The following is a 26,252-nucleotide window of genomic DNA, read 5'->3' on the forward strand; positions in this document are numbered from 1 at the left end:
TGGGAAGGTCCATATCACCATAAATGTTTCATAACGTGAAAGGATTCCACAAAAGGTAGGCGTAGCTGCATATTTACACATTGGCAATGAATGCCAAGCGGAGTGGGTGGGACAACGACTGTCAATCAGCCTAATGGGGCAGGGCCACAAAACACATTTGACCATATGTACTATTTATAATGTTAGATCGTCCATAAAGTATGTACAATGCTGTATCATTTGGCATTCTTCCAGAACTCTCGGCACACACACACACACACACACACACACACACACACACACACACACACACACACACACACACACACACACACACACACACACACACACACACACACACACACACACACACACATTTCTGGGGACAACGAAATATTATTCAAAGAAAGATGTGGGGATGGTTTCACATGATCATTCCTTGTGATCATCCCAACCTTTTCATACTTTTTGGAGTGAAATCCCTACATCCTTTTGCATTTTTAACTAGAACAGCACTCAGTAGAGCCGCTAGGCGAACAGTCTACATTTGTATCCCAGAGTAGACCAGAAAATCACAATACAGAATCACATTTAATCAAAATCACCCGTCCACAACTTTTTGAGATATCCTGCTATGTATCGTTTTTGGCCCGATCTCCCAATGGTGAAGAATCACTTAAAAAATTAAATAACCCTCGTATCTGAATCCATAGTCAGATCTTCACCAAAATCGAATCGATTCTTCCTCGTCACACACACAACCTGTCCACCAAGTTTCGTTCAAATCCGCCCATAACTTTTTGAGATTTTGTACTTGTCATATGTTGGTTTTAGCCATATCACTCAATGGTGAAGAATCACTTAAAAAATTAAATAACCCTCGTTTCTGAATCCATAGTCAGATCTTCACCAAAATTGAATCGATTCTTCCTCGTCACACACACAACCTGTCCAACAGGTTTCGTCCAAATCCGTCCACAGCATTTTGAGATATCCTGCTATGTATCGTTTTTGGCCCTATCTCCCAATGGTCAAGAATCACTTAAAAAATTAAATAAGCCTCGTTTCTGAATCCATAGTTAGATCCTCACCAAAATTGAATCGATTCTTCATTGTCACACCCACAAGCTGTCCAACAAGTTTCGTCCAAATCCGTCCACAGCATTTTGAGATATCCTGCTATGTAACGTTTTTGGCCCTATCTCCCAATGGTGAAGAAACACTTAAAAAATTAAATAACTCTCGTGTCTGAATCCATATTCAGATCTTCACCAAAATCGTACAAAACTTCATCCAATCAAGATGAAATTTCTTGAGCGTCATCTCGGTATAAATTGGTGGAGAAAACAAAGATGACGTCATTGGTCAAGTGGTTCGGCCGCCATATTTGTTTTAAACACAAAAAGCCTTAAAAACCACTAAGAACACGTCCTGGGGAGGATCTGCAATCTCTGATTTCTCTTTCTTGTTTAAAATGTTTTCATTACTTTAGTTCCGTTGGTACTGCCAACAACAGAGCGTTGGTACTGCCGAAGCAGTTTCTTGGCAAGCTGGGTGGATTGCCATTGCCTTCCAATTACTTTCTTTCATTACAATTAAGTACTCATACAAAGAACACTCAGGTCCAATGCGGCATAGACTTGATAAAGAGTGGGTCGTACTGAGTGATTCACTCATTTGAATCATGTCACATTGATGTGTGTGCAATGTTTTCATCGGAGACATTTTGTATGGACCAGGCGTGCGCGTGCCTCCCCATCACTTTGCTCACGGATTTATAGTACTTGCAAACCTATTGCACGTCTATCTGTGAATCTCAATGAAGATGTAAAAATTAGTGAAACATGGAAAAAGGATCTTTTATAACATGTGGTTGTTGTTATTGCTGCTGTCGTTGTGGCTGTGGTTGTTGTTGTTTTGTGTATTCTTTCCAAGTACTTTTATATTTCATTTAATGAGCTGTACAGCAACAAATAAGCTTTTGTGACCACCAGTTCAAATTTACATGTGTTTACAACAATCTGCAGCATATTCTCTCCATCAAGAAAACCGAGCCCAAATGAATCGGAACACCATCTGTAAAAACCCCTCTTCCATCATTGATTAGCTAGTGTACGTTAAAGGTCCCTTTGATTCGCTCAAAATGGACAGGTTATCGCCATGAACAGCATCCTGCACAAATTACACATTCCTGTGCAAACTAGCTTCATTTTGCGTCACATCTGGTCATCCGGTTCGTGAAAGACTTGGACCAAAATATTTTGTCTGCCGATCCCACAGTGTGGGGGGAATAATTGGGGCAGTTGAAGTAGTAGTACTAGTAGTTATTTTTCTTTAATCAACCCCACTCTCTGCCGGTTGTCGCTATTCTTACGCAATTAGTACTTGTGAGACTTTATTAAGGATGAAGAACGTCCTCTCTACAGAGCGTTGGTACTGCCGAAGCAGTTTCTTGGCAGGCTGGGTGGTTTGCCATTGCCTTCCAATCAATATGCAGTCAGGGTAGGAATTTGGTATTTCTTCAGGGTCGCCTGATATTCGCATATAATATATATATATTAAGGGTGGTGGATCGCCTGCTATTCGCGAAGGACACCGTGGGACCCTCAACGTCCACCAACTAATGCCTGTAGACGGCACGTCCAGTTTAACGTCCATCCGAGGGTGGCACACATATTGCTGGATCACCCTGTCCCTGCCTGCGAAACACCAGGATGGCAGTTTATAGCTGGGTCAGCTATAACCTTCGAAATAATTCCCCTTTAACTTGAACAAGCCTGTACCTGCAGGTATTCGTCCTGTTAATGTTGTTCAAAAATCCAAACGTAAAAAACAGCACGCGAACGCAGTAAAAAGTTTGGGATTTTCAAGGTCTTGTGCGGAGGTAGGTTTGCTAGACCCGGTGCTTTGACGACCGAGGGGCGTTGGGAAGAGCGGCTCAGGGTAGGGATTTTAAAAAGTCGACAGGGTGTTATCTCGTGCAAAAGGATGATGATTTCCAAATCGCTCGGGATGATAGCTTGCCTCGCACCAAATGACTAGGCGCGCTAAGTGCTCGGGGAGCAGCGTTTAGCAAAACGTTGGAGATGTCGCTCGGAGAGGATGGGGAGGGAGGGTGGAGGGGGGAGAGCGACTTTAGCACCAAGCACCCAACGCAGCAGTCTCTCGAGCACCCCCAAGCCCCACGACTCCACACTCACAAAACCATATTGAACTGTTTCTCAGCAAAGAAACTTCACAGTTTTAAACAAGAAAAAGAGCAATCAGAGATTGCAAACCCTTGTCGGGATGTATTTTCAGTGGTTTTTAAGGCTTTTGTGTTAAAACAAATATGGCAGCCGAACCACGTGACCGATGACGTCATCATCTTTTTTTTCCCCACCAATGTATTCCAAGATTATGCTCGAGAAATTTCATCTTGATCGAATGACGTTTTGTACTTGTCAAATTATGACGTCATAATGGAGGGACCTATGACATCATCATTAACATATTTTATTCCCCATGGAGAGTTCTTTACAATGAGCCATGTCTCAATTTTTTCTATTCAGCACTTTCGGAGATATCGAGGTGCAAAGTTTTCCGGTTTTTCCAAGATGGCGGCCGAACCATGTGACTATTGACGTCATTCTTTTTTCTCCACCAATTTATGCCGACATGGCGCTCTATAAATTTCATCTTGATAGGATGAAGTTTTGTACTTGTCGAATTATGACGTCATAATGGAGGCATCCATGACATCATCATTAACATATTTTATCCCCCATGGAGAGTTCTTTACAATGAGCCATGTCTTCATTTTTTTCTATTCATCACTTTCGGATATATAGTGCAGGCCCATATGTCATAACAATATTGTTTGTGTTTTTTGTTTGTTAAAATTGATTTAGCAATGGATTCTGCTTCAGAATATTATAGAGATGTAAAAAAAATAGGGTTCCATTTTTTCTTTTACGTCTAATAGGTAGTAATTCGAAGAAATCCAAGATGGCCGCCATAAAATTTGGAAAATACACTTTTGTGCATATCTTTGTATCTAGATATCATATAAACATGAATAATATGTCCTTTTATATGTTTTCAGACCCAAGGAAGCCATTTCTGCCATTGTTTTTACAGAAAAATGCAAGGAAAATAAAATAGTGGACATATACCAGCCAAAGTGGGGTCGGCCGGCATGAAATCGGTTAATTAAGTTTCCACCATCTAGTTAAGGTCTGGTTTTGACTGTGTTGACGAAATGTGAATCTGAATAGTAGTATCTATCTTTGCAGGACCGACGACAGTTCAAGAGTGTCTAGAAAATTACACCTACCTTCAAGATGAGTGACTCACCACCCAGGAAGATTGAGAAGTCAGTAGATTTCGGACTTTGTTTTGTATGCCAAATGGCCATAGGGCAAACAGACTATACAACCTTTGTAACGAAACCAAAACTCTCCTCTGTCGAGAAACTGATGGCAGGTGCTGAGGAACAGTACACATATGGTGAAACAAAGTTTGCATCATTGAATAGACGTTTGCAATATTCCTCTGCTGAAGAATTGCTCGCAAAAGGTCTCCGCTACCATAAAGCTTGTTACAAAGATGTTACCAATAAGATGCACATTGATCGAGCAAAGGCTAGGTTTGAGAAAGGAACAACATCAGGCAGTGCCGCAGAAATCCGACTGAAAAAGAGAGGACGACCAAGTTCTAGTGATCTAGGGGAAAGCACGTCAACATCCAGAAGGTGTTCCCGAGAACAGACATTTGACGCGCTCAGATGTGTCATATGCCAGGAAGACAGAGGAAGTGAACTACACAATGTGTCAACAAAGAACATGGGACTCCAGATCAGAAACATTGGCCAAGAAACAAGTAATGACAATCTGAAAGTGAGACTGAACAGTGTCATAAGTTCGCCTGACCCATTGCAAGCAATGGCTGAGGACATGAAATATCATTTACCATGTGTAGTTAAGGCCAAACGTGCTATAGTTAAGACGGAAAAACAAACAGAAACAACCAATGTTAACTTTGGTCAGGTGTTATCAGACCTTGAACTCATTGAAATTGTTGAAACTGCGTTGAATGATACTACTGAAAATGCTGTGCTGAATATGAATGAAATTCATGTAACCTATGTCAATTTACTTAAGGAGCACGACTTTCCGGTCTCAGACAACCATAGTTATAAGCCATACCTGAAACAATTGATCCTAGACAACATTGCCGATGTTCATTTCAGCCGGCCCTCAAACAAAACAAAGCCAGAGCAGATTCTTTCCACAAAGCTCAAAGACCACATGATATCAAGCACAATTACAGCAGACAGCATCAAAGACGATTTTAAAGTACTTTTGCGAGCTGCGAAAATATTGAGGAAAGACATCGCATCTTCCCCAGCATGGAAATTTAATGGAACCTTTGCTGATTACAAGCCACCCCCGATGCTCAACATCTTCTGCAAGCATGCAGTCATGGGAACAAGGAAAGTAGGAAATAGCAACAGGGAGGACTCCATTGGTGTGAGTGCATCATTGTTGGCGCAGCACTTTGTCGGTGCTTATAAATCTGACCGACAGGTATCGTACGAACCAAGAAGCGAGGATGGATCATTCAAACAACGATTTGAAACTCCATTGAGTGTGGGCTTAGCTCTCGACATACACAAAAACACACGATCCAAGGCGCTTGTAGAGAAACTTGCACATCTGGACCTCGCCATCTCCTACAAAAAGGTCATGGAGATTGAGACCAGCATTGCCAACTCCGTACTGAAGCAAATGGAGTCCACCGGAGGCATCTGTCTACCACCATGGTTGGTTCAGGACACGTTCGTCTGGTTTGCCATGGACAACATCGATTTTCTAGAGTCAACTCCTTGCGGGATGAATACCCTTCATGGTACAGCAATTGCGATCTACCAGCCTGTATCACCGGAGAAATCACCCATGATACCACCAATTGAACTTGACCGGTCATCAAAAGCTCAAACGATACATGATGCAGTTGGCTGTAAAACGTTGACCTGCAAGAAGCCAGCACCCGAGAAGAGAAAGAGCGACTGCAAGCTGCTCACATCAAAACCCGAGACAGACAAGAACAAGAAAACCGATATGACCTGGATGATTGGATGCCTGAACTTCGAGGAAGAAGGAGAAGTTGACGTCAAACTCACAGCTCCGGGGACGTGGGGAGCCTTCAATTCCTTGCTATCTTCGTCCAGTGAGAAGACCAATGTTGCTCTCGTTCCTCCGTTGATAAGGTCGCCTCCTACAGACTATGATACACTGTACACGGGTCTGATGAGAGCTCACAACATCACAACTCGTGTTATGGGGAGTGAGGCAATCACAGTCATGACTCTCGATTTGCAGCTATACGACCTGGCGATGAAGCTGTGGGTGGAACGCGAGGCCATCAGGAAGCAATTCCTCTTCCGACCTGGTGAGCTACATGTTGTGTTTTGGGCCTTAGCTGCATTAGGAAAATACGTGGAAGGGAGTGGAATTGATCAGGCATGGGTCGAGGCTGGACTTTTCTCGCCAACCACAGTGAGCCAAATACTAAATGGGAGGCACTTGTATCGAGCTCTGGAGGCACACATGGTAACACTGATCGCTTTGTACAACCTGTACTTCCAGAGATTCCTGGCAATGGAACCTGAAGAAAGGGCCTATCTGAACGAGTCATCTGTTCGTCTGGGAGAGGCATATCAGAGAGACATCAGCGGGAGCATGGAGCCAGAGAAGAATCTATGCGACATTCTCAAAAAAACATTGGCCATGATGGAGTCCAGAGATATGACCAAAAAACTGGAACAATTTGAGGTCAGCACAAACAAGATACAGCGCTTCATCCTGAACTACATGAAACAGTTTGAGACTATCCTTCTGTTCATTAGAAGTACAAGACAACGTGATCTGCTGCTGCATATGGAGAGCATCGAGTCTCTCACGAAGTACTTCTTCGCTCACGATCATCTAAACTATGCTCGGTTGCTCCCTCTCTACATTTCAACAATGCAGGAGACTGAAAAGCAGCACCCAGAACTGTGGAGGGAATTCATGAAAGGGAACTTCTGTGTGACAAAAGGATTGGCAGGCTTCACATCAATAGCCCCAGACCATGGCATTGAGCAAGAAAACCGTACACTGAAGGTGATTGGAGGAATCGTAGGGATAACTCAAAATGAGAAGGCGCTTGACAAGTTCTTCCTCATTGCACCTGAGCTGTCAAAGTCACTGCACGAGTTTGCGGAGGGATATGGTCTTGGTGAAAACCAGAGCAGAAAACAACACCACGAAATCACGGGGGGAAAGCTTTCCCGGGTGATGAGCCATGCCTCCAAGCTTTCTAGGGTGTTCCGTGAACATGGCGATCCATTTATGGAAGAGGAAGTAGACGAGGTCTACAACCTGCTCACCAAAGAAGTCATGAATGAAAAAGTGTCCAGCGACATCTTAGAGCGCGACGAGATCGGACAACAGATGTTCCAGCAATTTGCCACAGATCGTTTAGCTGAGGGAAAACTTTCTGTGTGGGACAAAATGACGAAAAGAAAACTTCGAACATTCAAGAGTTCGAATGCCACAACAGAAGTGAGATCGGGCGACAAGCTGATCAAAGTCAAAGAAGAGCGAGGATTGTTGCAGAGGTTCATCGTTATCTCACGGAGCCGACCAGAGCTCGACCTGAAAGAATGTATTGGCACCTATGAATTTGGCATCGTTCCACGTTCTTTATTTGCATCTGATGGATCCCTCTTGTTGGCATACGACAAGGCAAAAATCCTTCGTCAACTTGAGCATCTGGCTGAGCCTGAAGAGCAGGATGTACATGATCCACCAGGAGAACCTATTTCGACAGAAATCAATGAGCATCAAGACGCGGGAATTGCCGCTTTGAATGATGCAGCAGCACACGCTGGGGAAGAAACTAATGACCCATCAACTGACTATGAAATCTCAAGCCAAAATTTGCAGGAACCCTCTCAGATCAGCCAAAACCCAGACACAACCACAAGATCAGGAGTGATCAATGAAAACGAGACTACTTCTCGCCATAGAGTGATTAATCATTGATGGCATGGCTCTTGTTAACGGGATCTCCAAAACAGAACAAATGATTACATGCAGTGACTTTGCTCAATCGTTCATTGAACGCCTCGAAAATATTGCCGTGCATTATGATGACGTGAGGTTGGTATTCGACCGATACATCGATAACTCACTGAAAGACAAAATGCGCCTAAAGAGGACAAAGGGGAAATCAACATACTATCACGTCAGGGATAGTACATTGATCCAGAAGATTTCACTCAAAGATTTCCTTTCCAATGTGAAGACCAAGGCAGAGCTTACAGAGTACTTGGCTGTGAAGTGTCTATCTTACAGCAAGGCTCATCCAAACAAGTTGAAGAAGTTCATGGTGACATCAGGAACTAAGACCACGGGCAACACTGAAGTTCCAGACAGTCTACTCACGCACAGCCAAGAAGAGGCCGATACACTCTTAATTCTGCATGCTCTCACAGTCGACAAAGATGCAGAAGTTATCATTGATTCGCCAGATACCGATATCTTCCTCCTACTGATTCAGAGATTTCACGATCTACCACCTGCTACGAGGTTTCTCACTGGGAAGGGAAAGTTGAGGAGGAGCATTGCAGTCCAACCTATTCATGGCATGCTAGGAGAGAAACGTGCGTCTGCAATACTTGGATTCCACGCATTCACGGGAAGTGACATGTCTGGAAGGTTCGCTGGCAGGAGCAAGGACTGGTGCTTTAAGGTCTTCATGACATGTGACAACAAGATATGGGAGGCTCTGGAGTCTTTGGGACAAACTGATCCGTCACCAGAAGTGTGTTCCCAGCTGGAACGCTTCGTCTGTCTGCTGTACAAGTCTAAAGTTCACACGAAAGTAAACGAGCTTCGCTGGTTCTTATTCTCCAACCGTGCTGCTGAGGGAGAGAGTCTTCCACCTACCACTGGTTCGCTAAAGTTACACGTTCAGCGAGCACATTATATCGCAATGATATGGAGAAAGGCAGCAGAAAGCCATCCGTCCCTTCCATCACCTGTCGAGTATGGTTGGCAGTTACTTTCGGATGATGGGGTTTATGCCCCAAGTCGATGCCTGAATCCTCCAGCCCCAGAAGCAATAATGAATCTCGTGAACTGTGGGTGCAAGAAAGGGTGTATGGGAAGATGTAGCTGTCGCAATAACAATATTCCTTGTACTGAAGTTTGTGGGTGTGTGGGTTACAGTTGTAACAACAAAGCAAACATCAATGAACCGCGTGTGATAGATATGGATGAGGATGAATGAGGCATTCGTTTATGTGATCGTTTATGTTCATTCATCGTTTATGTTTAGGTGTGTGTGTATGTGTGTGCGTGTGTGTGTGTGTGTGTGTGTGTGTGTGTGTGCGTGTGCGTGTGTGTGTATTCAAAATAAATGTTATCAGTGAAGATTGTTTATTGAATCGATTCTAATTGGGAAATTATACGATCCGATTTCACGACGGCCGTCTCCATTTTGGCTGGTATATTGCCCACTATTTTAATTTCCTTGCATTTTTCTGTAAAAACAATGGCAGATATGGCTTCCTTGGGTCTGAAAACATATAAAAGGACATATTATTCATGTTTATATGATATCTAGATACAAAGATATGCACAAAAGTGTATTTTCCAAATTTTATGGCGGCCATCTTGGATTTCTTCGAATTACTACCTATTAGACGTAAAAGAAAAAATGGAACCCTATTTTTTTTACATCTCTATAATATTCTGAAGCAGAATCCATTGCTAAATCAATTTTAACAAACAAAAAACACGAAATTACTAATCGCCCTAGACTAATATGGAGGTGCAACGTTTTTCGGTTTTTCCAAGTATGAATTGAATGAATTGAATTGAATGAATAAATTATTTCTCAAACAAAGACAGACCCAGAGGGACGACGCCTGTAAATAGCGGACACGCCGAACACCCCCTGCGTGAAGCCGCGGAGACGCCGACTCTTCCAACGCAGAGCTGTTGCTTTTCCCGCGGTTTTCGGCGCGTTCGGCGGACGCCACGTGGTACCGCGAGACTCGCGATGGCAGCCATTGTTGATGGCAGAGGGAGAAAAGAAAACACAAAATGAAAAGGTAATGCACTTTTGCACCGATCTCGCGTTCTCGCTATTCAGTCGAGTGCTCCGGGAGTGCGAGCATGGCGTGACTCTTTTTACATTCATAATAGAGAAGGTTACTGATTGTTACGCGATTCACAGCAATGCGAAGAGTTTGTTGCGGCAAAGATGGGATACTTGTCACTGGGACCAACCTGCTGGTGGCACACCCCGTCTCAACACTTGGACCGTTCAACTTCATCAAGCACACAACCTTTACCTTTGCATTCTTCTTTTGGTGATCTCTGAAACTGTTGTTCCTTCCTTTCGTTGTTCGACACTCATTCCATAATTAACACTTCCTTTTTCTGTTCTTTCTTTCTTTACCTTATACTGTATTCTCACTTCCTCTTCCCATTTAAATCTCTATTACACATCCAGATTCAATTAGTCCGTCCGTAGCGCAATGGGAGATGGGGCTTTGCAATCGCGCGCGCGCGCGTGTGTGTGTGTGCATGTGTGTGTGTGTGTGTGCATATGCGTGTGTGTGTGTGTGTGTGTGTGTGTGTATGTGTGTGTATGTGTATGCGTATGCGTGTGTGTGTGTGTGCGTGTGTGCGTACGCATATACGTGTGTGCGTGTGTGTGTGTGTATGCATATGCGTGTGTGTGTGTGTGTGTGTGCATATGCGTGTGTGTGTGTGTGTCCGTGCGTGTGTCTATGCATATGCGTGTGTGTGTGCGTGTGTGTGTGTATGCCTATACGTGTGTGCGTGTGTGTGTGTATGCATAAGCGTGTGTGTGTGTATGTGTGTGTATGCATTTGCGTGTGTGTGTGTGTGTGTGTGTGTGTGTGTGTGTGTGTGTGTGTGTGCATAATTGTGTGTGTGTGTGTGTGTGTGTGTATGTATGCATATGCATATGCGTGGGTGTGTGTATGCATGTGTGTGTATGTGTATGTCTTTCACTCACCGCAGGCAGGTTGGTGGTCTTTCCGTCTTCTACCGACTCCTCTCTGGCCTTGCCCCCCCAGCTCTCTCTGGGCTCTGTCCCCCAAATATTCCTACAGGTCGCACAAGATCTGCCTGCAACCCTCTTATGGTTAAACTGCCAAAATCAAGACTCTCTGCTCACCTTCACTCCTTCATTCCTCTTTTCTCCCGCCTCTGGAATAAACTCCCTCACTCTCTTCAATCCCACTCCTCCCTCCAGGTCTTTAAAACAGCTGTTCACCACCATCTCTTATCTTTCCCCATCCAAAACCTTGATCTTTTCTACTCCCGCTAATTTCACCCCAAATCCACTTTTTTGAAATACCAAATTCTTTCCTGGAAGTCCTTGGTGTCCTTGTAGTAAGGGAAACATATGAAAATCTGTTAACTAAATTGTTACCAAAAAATTTCTTCACCAATATGTTTGTAAAGGTGTGTAATAACATGTGTTAAAATGTTGAAGGTCAACTCCCGTGGGAAACCCAGAAAAAAAGCTGTTGAATTCGGGTAGCGAAAAATTATTTTCGAGAATTTTTATTTTTTTAAATCGGCCCTTAAGTAACTTATGAGGGGTTAAATAAGGGTTTTTCATGATTCTGAGTTGATTGTTAACATTTATATTTCACCACAGACACTCCTTTGTGGAAAAATAATTTCTAAATATATCTCATTTTCTACTTTGCAGGACATGGAGTCTAGCAATATGGATGAAGACGTTACTCCACCTGTGCTCAATTGCTTCATCTGTGCACGCTCGGATACACCAGCTGAAAGGCTCATACAGGCAACTCCAAAGGGATACTCAACTTTATTGAAACAAGCAGAAACTGTCGAAAATGTTACTGTTGTGGAACGTATGAAGGAGGCTCAAAAGGAAGGAAAACTGAGGTACCACCAGAAGTGTAAAAATGATCTGTACAACAACTTTGTTGCAACCACCAAGAAGTCAGCTCAAGCATCAAAGGCAGAGAATGAGTCATCAAAGTTGAAGAGAAGACGCACTACTTGTGAGTTCAGTTCATCAACTGGCTGCAGTTCTAGAAGATCACAGTCAGTTGACCTCCTGTATAAGGATGTATGCATTCTTTGCAACCAACCAGCCCAGCTCTACAAAAATAATCCAGCACAAGCTAGAAAGAAATACAGAGTGCCAGATAATTTGACTGCAGATACACTGAAGGCAAGCTTGCTGAAGACAGCACGGAGTCGCGGGGATGACTGGGGCACTGAAGTCACTGGACGCCTGGAAGGGATCAACGACTTGGTAGCAGAAGAAACACTGTACCATTTGCGATGCAAACTTATGTTTGCGAGAGGTGACAGTTTGTCCAAGACTGATGAGTACACATCGGATTTTTATGTGAAAAAAAAAATATATTTTTTCAAATAAAACGGCTTTTTTGTGCGCAAAAGAATTATTTTGCTATTTTCGGAGAAAAAAAATATTTCGCCCTTTTTCTGGAAAAATAAAATAAAATGCCCTTTTTGGTCGAAAATGTCTGGCAACGCTAAAAAAAATTGGGGAATTTTTCGAAATTTTTAACTGCGATCAATCTCAAAAACAAAACGTTGCGTCCACTTGCGTGCGTTGCGTCTCCAGCGTGTACAGCAGTGAGGCGGTGTACTACAGTGAGAGAGTGTACACAAAGTGTGAACAAGTCTATCAAGATGAGTGCTGCTCTTCGTGACAAGTGGCTGAAGGAATTCAATGCTGGCGGCGATTGGGGCCACCTTCAAGTACGTGTCGAGTGACACGGCTTTCTGTCGAGCTTGTGAAAAGACTTTCCGGGCGAAGCAGAAGTCTGAGCTGGCCCAACATGTCCGAGGAGACCGCCACAAGAGCAACTTGGCCTTGAAGAAGAAGAGGACGGTCATGCAAGCCACCATCGAGGACTTTGGTGGCGGAAAGAGGCACAAGTGCGACGCCGTGGCTCAGGAGCTGTGCCAGGCCATGCTGGCTGCTGGCATCCCATGGTCGAAATTGGAAAACCCTGCCCTCCGGTCGTTCCTGGAGAAGCACATCACTCTCCAGATCCCCGATGAAAGCTGGATTCGAAAGCACTACCTCGACAAGTGCTACGACGAGGCCTTGCCGGGGATCCGTGCCGACCTCGGACAGCAGCCCATCTGGCTGTCCGTCGACGAGACGACCGATTCAGCAGGTCGATATGTGGCCAACATCATCGCGGGACGCTTGTCCAAGGAGGGGTACTTTCGTCCCCACCTCGTCCAGTGCATGTTTCTGGAGGAGACCAACTCCGGGGAGATCGTGCGCGCAGTCAATGACACGCTGCGCTATCTTTGGCCTGATTTCAAGCCGGAGTGCCTCAAGGTCCTCGTCAGCGACGCCGCGGCCTATATGATTAAGGCCGGCCATGCCCTGAAGGAACTCTTCCCGGACTTGCTGCATGTGACTTGCGTTGCCCACGCGCTCCACCGTGTCTGCGAGACAGTCCGAGAAATGTTCAAGGACGTCAACGACCTGATTGCCACGACGAAGAAGGTGTTCGTCAAAGCCCCGTCGCGTGTTGTCCTTTGGAAGGAGCAGCAGCCCAATCTTTCTCTCCCCCCGGAGCCCATTCTGACTCGGTGGGGGACGTGGATCGACGCCGCGGTGTTTTACGCCGAGCACTTCGAGGCCGTCAAGGACATTGTGGACCCGCTGAACGATGACGACGCGATGGCAATCCGGAGTGCCAAGGACCTGTTCGGAAAGGCGGACATCAAGCTCAGTTTGGTCTTCTTAAATGCCCACGTATCGTTCATCCCGAAGATCCTTAAGCAGCTGGAGGAGGCCGGCATGGAGCTGGTCAAGGCCTTCCAGCTCCTTGATCAGGCCAAGGAAGAGCTCGAAAAGATCCGAGGCTGCCGTAAGGAGATCCTGCTCACCAAGTTCAAGGCGGTGCTGCAGCGCAATCCCGACATTGGTGTGCTGAGGACAGTGGCTTTGATCCTGGATGGAGATCAGCACGGATCTGAGGTTGGTGTGCCGGCTGGAGTCAAGCTTGCCGACATCCCCCTCTTGAGGTACTGCCTCATCGTCAGCGTCGACGTGGAAAGGTCCTTCTCCGTCTACAGAAACGTCCTCACCGACCGCCGACACCGCCTCACCAAGGAGAACATTACCAAGATAATGATTTCAAACACCTACTTTAACCGTTCCTAAAAGGGTTCCTAAAAGGCAATCTTGTCAATTTCTTCTAGTCCTCTACTTATCAAACAATGCGGTTGCAATAAAGGTACCTGAGCGTCATTTTTTACCTGTTTACTAGCCCAGAGTGCTTAATGTTGTGCAGGAAAAAGCTTACCATTTTTTGTTCTTTTTTTGACTGATTTCTGAAAAACTTGGTAATAATAAAAAATGAATAAAACGGGGGAAAAAAATATTTCGGGATTTTTTCACATAAAAAAAAAAACATTTCCGCTTTTCAAAACATAAAAGGCCTATTTTCTTAACATAAAAATCCGTAGTCTACGTGATGAGCAAGGAAAAAGGAAGAGAGGACAGAGGAGTATTGATGAGGAGCGAGAGGCAGTTTTTATTGAATTCTGCGAATGGTTAGACTCAGAATTAGAGCATGGGGTAATGAACATGGACCAAGTCCATGAAAAGCTGCAGGAGTTTGATCAGTCACCAGAGAAGAGCCTTTCTTATTCAAAGCATTGGCTAAAGATAAAACTTCTAGAGAAATACGAAGACACCTTGTATTTCACAACACAGGAAAGAAGGGCAGATGTACTCTGTCTCAAAGATGGCACCGACAATATTCTGCGAGAGCATCATGCTAATCTTGACCATGGAGATGAGAAGACTCAGATCATAAAGACGGCACTCAAGTTCATATCCAATGATATTGCCTTGATTGATTTAGGTCCAAAGTCATACCCCACCACACACAGTATGACTGACATCGATAGTCAGCTGACACTTGTTCCTGCAAGCCTTCAGATGTTCTTGAGACCGATTGTCAAGACAGACGAAAGAGTTGCCGTTTGGGGGCAGAATTTTATTAAGGCCTGTCGACCTCGGTCTGGAGTATTGCCACACCAAATGGGGCTTGCCATACAACTTGATCATAGATTTGGGTCAAAATGGATGCTCAACAAGTTCCACCGGCTGGGATACACTGAGTCTTACACGGAGACACAAAACTACAAATACTGCTTCCTTAATAGTAGGAGTGGAGATGATGTTCCAGATACTTCTGGCACTCCTGACACCATTGTGGAGGAAACCGATGAACAGATCAATGATGAGGTTGCGGTTGATGCTGCGCTTGAGGATCAATCAGTGATGACAGCCAAAGTGCCAGCCAGTGAAAGTGAATTGTCAAGTAATGATCAGGTGGTCTTTATGGAGGTTGGGGAAACAAACAATGCAGTCACTCAGTTTGTTGGAGACAATATAGATTTAAACATTGTCTCTATTCACGGAAACACTCCCTTTCACTCAATGGGTTGGATCGAAGTCACCTCTCCGGCACCACCTTTGCCAGATCCACAGACAACAGCAGCTTTCCCCCGGGTGAAGTTGAAGGCACTCGACAAAGCTAAGATCCTGAGAGGAACTGAAGTAAAGATTATTCCATTTACGAACAGGAAACAGATAGGAACGAACGCGATCATGTTTCTCCCCCTCGCTGAGCTTTCCTCCTCCCTGGCTCATGATCAGCCACTCCTCACTCCAGGTGACACACTCTGGGCAGCGGCAGGAGTGATCAAACCAGAGACTCTACCTCCAACAGAGGGTGCAGCTGCACAACATTCACTCCGTGCCTACCTGCAGACCCGGGACTGGATCCTTCTACAGAGCATGTCTCTGAACCCCAGTGACTATGGATGGACAATAGGTGTGCATGGGTATGAGCCAGTTCCAACACTGGACCCCACGGCTCCTGAGGAGCTATTGCAGTTCACGAGCTGTAATTGTCATGGAGATTGCAGCAACCGGCGATGCAGCTGCAAGAAGAATGGGGTCACGTGCATCTCGGCCTGTGGAGTCTGTAATGGCATTACATGCAGAAACTGCAGTCATGATGTTGTTGAGTCTGAAGAAGACATAGACAATGACTGTTGAAACTTCTGACATTGTGAATGAGAAATAACTCTTGAGTATTATATATGTATGTGAAATAAAAGCTACTTTGTGTGTAAATGTAAAAGTGAAAATATAAATGTTAACAATCAACTCAGAATCATGAAAAACCCTTATTTGACCCCTCATAAGTTACTTAAGGGCAGATAAAAAAAAAAAAAATTCTCGAAAATAATTTTTCGGTACCCGAATTCAACAGCTTTTTTTCTGGGTTTCCAACGGGAGTTGAACTTCAACATTTTAACACATGTTATTACACACCTTTACAAACATATTGGTGAAGAAATTTTTTGGTAACAATTTAGTTAACAGATTTGTGAAATATCTCATAAAATGCCCTTACTATTGTGTTTTATACTTCTCCCACCCCCCCCCCCCCCTTCCCACGCCTCCTCTCCCCAGGCCCCCTCCCTCCCACACATCTCCCGATGTTCCTGCTCTCAAAAGTTGTGTTTGTGTGCTTCCCCTTCTCTCCCCATCTTGTATACCGCTCCCTCTTTTCATATATTTTGTTTGTGTGTTTGATTTGTTTGTGTGACAAATGTTAGCTCTTTCACGAGCCTCGATTCTGTATACAAAAAAAAAAAAAAAAATGTGTGCACGTGTGTGCACGTATGTGTCTGCACGTGTTTGTCTGTGTATGTGTGCGTGTGTGTGTGCGCATATGTGTGTGTACGCTTGTGCGTGCGTATGTTCGCATAATTGTGTGTGTGTGCATATGTGCATGTGTGTGCGTATTTGTGTGTGAGTTGTACAGTGTACACATATGTGTATGTGTATGCATATGCGTGTGTGTGTGTGTGTGTGTGTGCATTTGTGTGTATGTGTATGCGTGCGCATGTGTGTGCGCGCACGTGTGTGTGTGTGTGTGTGTGTGTGTGTGTGTGTGTATGTGTACGTATGTGTGTGTGTGTACTTGTGTGTGTGTGTGTGTACTTGTGTGTGCATGTGTTTGTGTGTGTACACGTGTGCATGTGTGTGTATGCACGAGTGTGTGTGTGTGTGTCTGTGTGTCAGTCCAGGGTATACCTTTTTACCACATATAATCAAGAATAAAATCTTCAAAACAGTCCTAAAATTCATTCATAAGGCATCTTGGGGTAGATTGTGTATATAGCGGTTTCTCGATGATTTTGACCTGCTGGATCTGAATATGCTGCATACCAAGATGGATTTTTAGTTTTTGACCCTCAAAATTCCCCCTTCCCCCTCCCCCATCCCCAAAAATGGCAGCCTTTATTTACTTTGTACCTACAACGGCAGCCCCCCAATCGACCCCTCGTGTCCAACATTTTCCTCACTGTGCAACATCATATTTAAATCTATCTCGGCTGCACTGAATAAATATCCTACCTGAAAAATGGTTATCTAATATTTTACAGGTGCTTATCAGCTAAGAAGAGCAATGGAAGCCACATCTAGTCTCAAGAGGCCAACATGTGTCGTGTTGTCTTTTTGCATCATCTGCCAAGACAACAAGAAGTATAGACCTGTCACTGGTGGAACACAAGGACTTCAACAGCTCCATGAATGTGCACTTCAGAGACACAAGCTAAAAGACACAAAGAACAGAAACATTTAACATTTTGGAGCATCCAAAGAAACTCTTTCTCGGGATAGATCATGCTACTTGTGGTTCACGGACACGGGAAAAATTCATCGATTGAAACTTGAACCAAGCATCAGTAACAGTGATGGTCACACAAAACTTCGATCTTCTGGTTAAGCCACTTGTCTGGGACCTACTGTCAGACGTCAAGGAAAGATAGCTTCCATTCAGCGCCCTCATTTGACACTTAATGATATAATTGTGGTGGCAAAAAAGTTGACAAAAAAGATCTCAGTATAGCATTGGCTGACTGCAACGACCTGATTGCTGCAGAGGAAAAGTACCTTCTGAACTGCTCTAGATCCTTCATGAGAGGCATAGCCATGACGAGAGGCACCACCATTAAAGACCATGACGGTGCTTGTCAGGAATCATCAAACAAAGGTCATATTCTGCAGTTGATTGAAGTCTGGAACAGATACTGTTCACTTATAGATGTCATTGGAGAGCATTCCTTCTTCTTTCTAAATTCAAAGGTCATCATTCATAGACAAAGTGGAACAACTTGTTACTTGGCAAAAAAAAAGTTTTTTGACAAGTATGTTGATCACTCCGGTTTGTATGTGTGTTTGTTTGTCTGTCCGCTCACTTATACTTGCATACAGGTCACAATTTTAAACCGATCTTCACGAAACTTCACCAAATAGTAGGAAGGGTTGGTGTTCTGACAGAATCCTATTGTTTTTTGAGGTCAAAAGGTCAACATAGGCCAAAGGTCAACCACTTTTTTTCAAATTTCTAAAATCCTCAATTTCCATCCGATTGACTTGAAATTTGAATAGCATTTGCATATCAGCTAACTGAATTCAACCACCAACTATTTTTGAGATCAAAAACGCCAAAAGTTCAACATAAGCCAAAAAAAAGGTCAACAACCTTCTCAGATTTCTAAAATCCTCAATTATCATCCGATTGACTTGAAATTATTTGAATTGGATTATCAAATCGGTTAACTGAATTCAACCACTAATTATTTGTGAGGTCAAAAGGATGCTCTACTGAGTGCCATTCTGCTTTGTTCTCTTTTGCCAAGTGTCGCTCTTTGAGTGATTTATCCTGAAGTTTGTTTGTGATGTGTAAGAATTCCATGTTTTGCAGAGAAGTGAAGACTGTGATACAGGTCTGAGTTTCATAAAAGTACAAGTTCCAATTTACAAGTTTATATCTTCATAAAAAGACGAGGAATGTCCAATATGACCATTTACACCCATTGGTGATACAGACTTTCTTTCTTCCATTGGTTCATGTCGTTTGAAACTCAGAACAAACAATCTTAGTCATAAACCGTACACAGCCCGGGCACTTGTGACAAAGACAGATGCATTTGCCTGCATTCCCGAAAGTCTCTTTATGTTTATCAAGGTACCCCCTCCCATCCCACCCCAATGCCTCCTCCTTCCAAATTTCCAGTTTTCCATCCTGAGTTCCCTTCTGTATCCATCTTGTCCACCCAATGCATCCACTCCTGCCCCTTATGCCTCCCCACACCAATCGTTTGTCTGCGTCTCTCTGTCGTGGCCTTCAACTCTGCTATTGATGTTTCCCCCTCTCTCATGTCTCAACTGTTCCTTTTGCCTGTTGCATCCTAATCCGTTCCGTGTACTAATTCTAGCTCTTTCACGAGCCTCGACTGTGTATACAAGAAAGAAAAAAGGTACTATATGGTGGTAACAATGGGGGAAGTGCACACCAATTTGTAACCAATTCACCAAGATATTTTGTTTGATAAATATGGCGATATGTACATCAAGACGGGAATCAGAACCAACAGAAAGAGCATACGCCAACAGAAACAAAACCTGCTCAAATAAATATTGAATCCAGAATAACTAGACAAATGCATCACAGTTGCTGGTGGATTCATGAAAGAGACCACAGTCAAATGTAACAAGCAACCATTGCAAAACATTGAGGACCTCGACGGTTTTCACGAAAAGGCAGATTCCAGAATTGTGCCTCATTGCATTCACACCGATTCTGACACAATTGTTGTCCTAAATCAGTGCTGATAGCCCTAGCACATGGGCCTGAATCCTGTTTATAACTCAATACATGTGGCTGTAGCACGAGATGCTCTTCCGAGAACTGCAAATGTAGAAAGTCAAGAACTGCAAAAACTGCAGATGTGCTGGACACTGTACGAACATTAATGCAGATTCGCAATAATTTCATATCATTAGCCCGTCCCCTGCACAGCACAGGTTTTGTAATCACTTATGTCTGTCTGTCTGTCTGTGTGTGTGTCTGTCTGTGTGTCTGTGCGTGCAACGTTTTTCGGTTTTTACATTTGAGTTACATTTGAGCTATTGTCATCAAATTTTCACCAAAGCTTTATTATAATAAGATACGGAGAAGGCAAATTAATAATTGTGTCAAAAGGTCAAAGATCAGCGTCACATAAAATCATCAATTTTAATCCAATTGACCTGAAATTTAAATTTTCCTTTTGAGTTTTGCCATCAAATTTTCAACAAAGCTTTATTATGAGAATATGGAGAAGGCAAATTAATAATTTGGTCAAAAGGTCAAAGGTCAGCGTCACATAAAATCATCAGTTTTCACCCGATTGACCTGAAATTTAAAAAAATTGCATATTGGGTCACTGAATTGGTTCACTAATCAAAAGGTAAGAGTCTATTGTTTTTTTTAGATCAAAGGCTGCATAAAATCATCAATTTTCATTTTTTTTTTTTTTTTAATGGTTCTCATTATTTTGGGCATACGGAAGAAGAACACGTCTGAATACAAACGGACGCGGATGGGCTTTGCATTTTCAGATGCTTTCTAGTTGTCGTTAATATCCTGGCTCTGGCCCATTATAGTTCATTCGTGTATGCTGTTAGGAGTTTGCAGCACACGTCGTGGAACGATGCAAGATATTGATTTAATTATTGTACGCATATCAGGTAGCTGTCTACTGAAGACATTATTATATCGTTAACATAATTTCTAGGTGGTAAAACTATATATAATATTTTCATTATTTCTATGCCTTTGGATCAAAAACAAATAAATGCTTATGACGTGATGTCGGCCATCTTGGTTTTTTTGCAATTTTGAGGGTCAAAAAGGAAAAATCAATCTTGGTACACAGTATTTTCAGAATCAGCAGATTATCAACTTAGTTCTTCTCAAAATTGGACCAGACTTTCCTTCTGTATCCATCTTGTGCACCCCCATACATCCTCTCCCGCTAGTGGGGGGGGGGGGGGGGGGGGGGGCTGTGTACTCAATTTCAAGTTCGTGTGCAGTTCATGTTAATTTTGGGCAACTACTATAAATGTATTCTACTGGGTCCTACTAATCGGAAAAATTATGTCGCCATTTTTTTCTGTTGAGCTTTAGTGACCTTGACTCAAGGTCAAAGTTCAAACGTCATTACATAGAGTTTTTGTCACTTCATTCAAAGTATATCGACCTTGGTACCAAAATGTGGCAAATTTCACAAGGAACATTGATTGACATTTGTTTTGTCATTTGCCCTCTCAGATGTTTGAAATATGCAAATTAATAAGCAAATGACCTAATTAGAGAAAAAATATGCATAATTAACATATAGTCTTCACCATACACGTAAATCCCATATGGATCCCATATCCCATATGAATTTATGGATGGAAACTTCACGGTCAACAAGAACTGGATCCCATTGTGTGCAATCGGCGTGGACCATGCCCTAGACTCTAGGGCTCTAGGCCATGGTCTACGCCAATTGCACAGAATGGCATCCAGTTCTTGTTGACCGTGAAGTTTCCATCCATAAATTCATGCTCTAGGGCCTAGAGCATATCAATCGCAAAATGAAGGTAGTTGGCGGCCTGATTGGCATTAGACAGAATGCAAGTGCTCGAGAGAGATTCTTCCTCATATCACCAGAGCTTGCTAGGCTGGGCGAAGAAGCAACCAAAATGTCTGGGTCGACAACTGCTGAGCGGCAGCAACACCACGAATCATCACCTGCAGTGTGGACGAGACAAGAACAAAATGTCCTTCGTCTGATGAATGTCATCAAGTCCAACGCAAACCATATGCCATACGATAAGGGTGACTTAGTGAATATCATCAACAAAGTTGTCATGTCCAGAGGAAGTGCAGAGAAATGTCTGCTCCAAAGATGAGATTGGCCAGAAGGCTTGTGCTGACTTCGTTGAAGAACGCATCAATAATGACAAAGTTGACATCTTGGCAAGAATGAAAAAGCTCCAGCTGAAACTGTGGAAAAGCTCAAGAAGGGTGGTAAAGCATAGATATGCTGATCAAGTGGTAGAGCTGAAGGATGACAGATCACTATTTGCCCGTATGCTGATTGTTGCCCGGTCTAGACCAGAAGTGAATCTCAAAGAAGCTATTGGTCAGCATGAATTCACCTCACTCCCACAGGCCCTGTTCTCTACAACTGGAGCACTGCTACCATGTAATGGTAATGCCAATAACTACCAGCTAACAATCATGGTAATGCTGAATTGTGGCCAAAATATGCTCTTTTGAACTTTGATCTTAGTTCAACGTCACAAGAGTCACAAGAATATTGACAACATCAGTCAGCTAATAGGACACAGAATACATTTGTGATTAATTCCTAACAATTAACATTTTCTGGAGATGGTCCATCAACTCGACAATGCTGTTTGTCATGGAGTGGTGGCTTTACGAAATTACGGCATGAAACAGCGTGCTATTGCTCGGCAGTATGGCATCACTCAAGGTCAGGTGTCAAAGATCCTGAAACGAAATGCTCAGAGGGGTGTCCCTACTCCAATACCGAGGCCAGGACGTCCCCGCAGAACCACAAGGAGGGATGATCGCCAGCTGCACCGGTTAGTCCGCAATGGCCGTACCAAGTCAGCTAATCGGCTTAGGGCTGAGTGGCAGCAACTGACAAATGTGCCTGTATCCAGAAGGCTAGTCAACCAACGACTGGTTCAAGCAGGCTATCGTGCCAGGCGTCCCCTGAGAAAGCCACGCCTGACCAGACAACACCGCCAGCGCCGATTGCAGTGGGCCAGAGAGCACCGTCAATGGCAGCCAGGACACTGGAATCACGTGATCTTCAGTGACGAGTCTAGATATCTGGTCTATCGTCAAGATGGCCGCGTCCGAGTGCGCAGACAAGTGCAGGAAGCCTACAACAAATATTGTATAGTGCCAAGAGTCCAAGCTGCAGGTGGTGGGGTGACCGTTTGGGCTGCTTTTCATGCAGGGGGCAAAACTGACCTGGTTGTTCTGAATGGAAACCTGAACCACTTCAAGTACAGGGCCATTCTGGAAGAAACATTGCTTCCATTTGCTCGTGCAGCCTTTCGAGGAAACTCTGTCTTCCAATATGACAATGCACGGCCTCATCGTGCTTGCATGATCCAACACTTTCTTGCTGACCGTGGTGTCGAGCATATGGAGTGGCCTGCCATGTCCCCGGATATGAATCCGATGGAGAACTTGTGGGCAGAATTAACGCGTCAAATCGACCACTTGGACCAGCATCCGACCTCTGTGCGTGAATTGCAGCAGGCAATTGTCACTGCATGGCAAGCGATTCCTGTCCAAACCTTGGCAAATCTCGTGAACAGCATGCCTCAACGTGTACGTGCTCTCCTGAATGCTCGTGGGGGTTACACGAAGTACTGAACTGTAATTTTACTGTCCGTAATCCCAGTCGTAATTTAACTTTTGTTTTTGTTGAATTTATTTTTGGCTAATGTGCAAAATAAAGAGATACTTCTGGAAAATGTACAGAAGTTTAACACAGTACTGTCTGTGAATTGAATTCGATATCAGTTTACATCACTTTCAAGGATCAATTTATTTGTTTTGAAATGTCAAATGTGGTTTTTGTTTCTTTTAAAGGTCACATTAACAAAATCTAGAATAATTTCAACATAATTCCAATGAACTTTTGGTTCTAAGACATCTTGAAAAGTAAGTTCACCCCCACAAAAAAAATATTCCATATTAAATGCCAAGTCTGTATGTATAACCGGGATATATGTTTAATAGGGTATAATATTATGCATATTTTTGTCTCTAATTCGCTCATTTGCATATTGCAAAGAAATGAAAGGTCAAATGACGAAACAAATATCATAACCAATGTTCCTTGTGAAATTTACCACATTTTGGTACCCAGGTTGATATACTTTGGATGAAGTATGGTCACTGTAATGACGTTTGAACTTTGACCTTGAGTCAAGGTCACTAAAGGCCAACAGAGAAAAATGGCAACATTATTTTTCCGATTAGTAGGACCCAGTTAAATACATTTATAGTGGTTGCCCAAAATTAACATGAACTGCACACGAACTTGAAATTGAGTACATAGGGCCCCTCCACTATGCCATCATTCCTCCCCACACCCATTATTCGTCCAGGTCTCCCTCTATCTTGGCCTTCGACTCTGTTGTTGGTGTCCCCCCCCCCCCCCCTCTCTCTCTACTGTTCCTTTTGTGTGTCAGTTTTGTCTGTTACTTCCTGATCAGTTCGATGTACTAACTCTTCCGCATTTGCCGCTTGTTAGTATAGTTACAGTGTACAGTGCCCTTTAAATCACAAATACAGTTTACAATTCTTTATTTAATCACCCATATTTGTTGCTTCAGCTTAATTCTTTGACATGTTTACCAGCTATAGCCGAGATTAGCCTAATAACAAACTACAGTGAAGTCTATGTCATGCCACCGCAAATACACACACTTTCCACCTAAAGAAAGGATGAAAGATCAAAAATTCCATGAGGAATGACTCAATATCCAATTTTGAGTTTTTTAAATCTTCTGTTTTGACCCATGTCACCTAAGTCCCCACCCCCTGAGGCATGAACGGGGGGTCAAATCTAAAAAAAATCCTCACACATTTCATGCATCCCCCAATGTTGATTGCATATACAAAGTTTCATTTTAAAAACATTTCAAATGTGCCTGTAATTGCATTTTTTGGTATTTGACCTTTTGATCCATCACAGAGCCCGAGTGACATGGCGAAAAATGACACTGCTCTCGCACCTTCGTGCAATGTGGTGATAATAACTACCATATTTCTGGACAACCTTTTAGGAGGAGTTAGCATGACGGACGTCCGCAATGTCCTCTGGAATCAGCCTCACAGTTAATTCACCTTCAATGTAAAGAAGAACCAGTGAAGAAAATCTATTCCCATTCTTGGTTGAGCACAACTAAGAGGAGTGGTCCCAACTGTATGACCATGCATTGTGGCCCTTCGGGGGCATGATGCATGCGTTTGAATGACCATGTGCTTCCCCCTCGGGGTTGAGGCGCATGTGTATTGTTATGGGGACAGCCTTGTTGACGTTGTGCCTTGGCCATGGGGTCAAGGTGCACGTCCGAGGCTGTTCAAATGTTTGGACTTTTTACCTTTTTTCACACGTAAAAAAGGCAGGCCCTGACTGTGGCCCTAAACCAGTTAGATTCTGGAGGTCATCCCAACTAACAAAGTGAGAGCAAACTCAATTAGTTTGTAATAGTTTGAGACATTCCTTTTTGAAGACTCCGAAGGATAACGACAGATTCCAGACTGGTAAAAAGGTTCAATTCTACAGCTTCAAGTTGAGGATATATTTTGAGTGGTTCGGTGTATTTCTGCAAGAGTGGATGCGGATGAATGACATTTTTGTCACATCTTAACACTGAGTCACACGTTTCAGAAATTTCCATTGATTCATTTGACAATCATCTCTCGAACTCCGCAGTTACGGCCTCCAAAACAGAATATACAACTGCTAATGTCCCCTTTTATGAGTTTCGGTCACAGTCGTGGGTGTTTCATGCGCATTTTTGCCTCTTATGTATGCTCTCTTTGAACCCAAGGTTGGACAATGAGGTCCGGACAATGCCAAGAGCTTCACTACTCTTTCTTTTTGGCGAGTGATGCATCTTCGACTGGCACTGCAATGCCATGGTCTTTACACAGAATGCTGTAATTTCTTTCCTCATTTCATTCCAGCCTGCTTCACTTCTGAGTTTTTCAAAGTACACTTTAATTTTCTCCACGACAGTGGCAGCATTTGCAAGCGTGGTATCAATGCTGTGAAGTCCTTTGTGAGCGACATGAATAACTTTCAAAATACGTATTCTGAAAGATAATAAAGTAGGCAATGAAAGAAACTCGAGTCATAAGATGAGAAAAGCCATTTGTTTCTACTGACCACTTTTCACCTCGTTCACTTAGATCTCTGAGACACGCCGCATGATGGTAGTGCAATGCGTTTTTTTACTTGGAAGCACACTTCTCCACTTAAATGCCCAAGTTGTATCACTGGGCTGCGCAACCTCTTTTTGCTTTAGATCCAAAACTGTCTGAATGTCGATAAACATCTGATGATCGGTTAGTTGTGCAAATTCCGAATACAATTTCTCAACTACATCTAGAATGCCCACAGCACTACGATTCACTTTACAACACTCCACAGGGACGGGGTTGAGTTTGTGTGCCATACAATGGACATGTATTGCAAAAGAAT

This window comes from Myxine glutinosa, chromosome 7 (genome assembly GCF_964187855.1).
Source record: "Myxine glutinosa chromosome 7, kmMyxGlut1.1, whole genome shotgun sequence".
Classification (NCBI taxonomy): Eukaryota; Metazoa; Chordata; class Myxini; order Myxiniformes; family Myxinidae; genus Myxine; species Myxine glutinosa.